Source organism: Suncus etruscus, chromosome 4 (assembly GCF_024139225.1).
Source record: "Suncus etruscus isolate mSunEtr1 chromosome 4, mSunEtr1.pri.cur, whole genome shotgun sequence".
Lineage (NCBI taxonomy): Eukaryota > Metazoa > Chordata > Mammalia > Eulipotyphla > Soricidae > Suncus > Suncus etruscus.
Window position 1 is genome coordinate 86,458,041 of NC_064851.1, and position 1,523 is coordinate 86,459,563.

A 1,523-nucleotide genomic window follows, 5' to 3' on the forward strand; every position below is an offset into this window, starting at 1 on the left:
ATTTAGGCTTCACCAAAACCCTATGAAGAAGGTATTTGTATTTTAGCTGTTTTTACAGAGGGGTTGGGGAGAGAGCTAAGGATGTGGTGACAGTGGAATTTAAACCCAGGAAGTCTGGCTCCAGCTTGTGCCCTCAACCACTAATCGTGTTCTGTGGTAAATGATAACTGGGATTTGGAAGGAAAGCTTATTATCATAAGGAGGAATATGCTTTATAGGTGTTATCTTATTTAATTTCCCACCGACTCTATGAGACAAATACCATTTTTATCTTAATTTTACATGAGGAAAATTCGTTAGTTATTTTGTTCAAAGTTTTGTGGTGTTGAAGAAAAGTCACTCTAGCTGCCATACTACTTCCTCTACACACACTGCTCTGCCCTAGTGAATCTGTGGTTGAAGAAAACATATAGTTTTCATGAGCATTTAATAGTTTAGTTTAACTGTTATTGGGAGCAGTAGGAGGTTGTATGTAGATGTTGACTTCATTATCTTTGTTCGTCTTCTCTACCATGTTTTATGTTTTAGCTACTATACCTTGAATGAGTGTTTTAATGGTTAAAGCCACCGCTTAAACAGGCAAAGCTAGTTTTCCTGATGTTTCTAAAAAATTTCCTTTGTATATTTCTATAGATGTATTTTCTTTTCTTTTTTAATATATAAAATCTTTATTTAAGCACCATAATTACAAGCATGATTGTACTTGGGTTTCTTAATAGGTATGATTCTTATTGTGTATTTTCTTATGTAGAGGTAGTTTTCCCCATCCCTTTTTTGGATCTGTTTAGTAGAAAATTCTATTAGATAAATTTCTTGTGGATTTTGAGTTCATGTTAGAACCAGATTATAGGGATTGTTTAGCTTGTTATATTTGCCCCCATATGCACCAGTTGTGTCATGTGACATTGCTTCTTTTTTTGCATAGACATATTAAAATGGGCAAATCTTTAAAACTTTTAATTACTTCACTATTTATAAATATATTGTTAGCATCTAGAATTTCAGAGTTTTTTTGTAAGGAAAAGGAAACTCTCCAGTAGTATCATCTGTGGTTTTGTAGATCAACCCTCCCACTTCTGCTTTCTTTACTTCCTTAAAAATGAAATAAGGGTTGTGCTCGCATCAGCAACATATATACTAAAATTGGAACGATACAGAGAATATTAGCATGGCCCCTGTGCAAGGATGACATGCAAATTCATGCAGTGTTCCATATTAAAAAAAAATGAAATATGGGGCTAGAGGGATACCACATGGGTAGAGGCTTTTTGCACTGCCTGATGTGGCCCAAAAACCAAAACAAAAAAAAAAGAAGAAAGAAAAGAAAGAAAGAAAATGAAACTGCTTTTACTTCCTTTGTATATTTAAAATACCACTTCTCTTTTCACTGTGAAATCTTAATAATTTTTAGTTTTTTATTTACAGTAAAATGAATTTATGCATTTAACTTGTTAGCTACTAAACTACTTATTTTATAGTGTCCGATTAATAGAAAACAGCCTTTACCCTAGAAATTATGAAAT

General features: G+C 32.9%; 1 non-coding gene across 1 annotated transcript; it reads left to right on the plus strand.

Moving 5' to 3' along the window:
• The first annotated feature begins 1,113 nt into the window (after positions 1-1,113).
• On the plus strand, positions 1,114-1,220 carry LOC126007457 (U6 spliceosomal RNA). Its single transcript, XR_007495029.1, has one exon. It is a non-coding gene; the product is annotated as a U6 spliceosomal RNA (small nuclear RNA).
• The last annotated feature ends 303 nt before the right edge of the window (positions 1,221-1,523 follow it).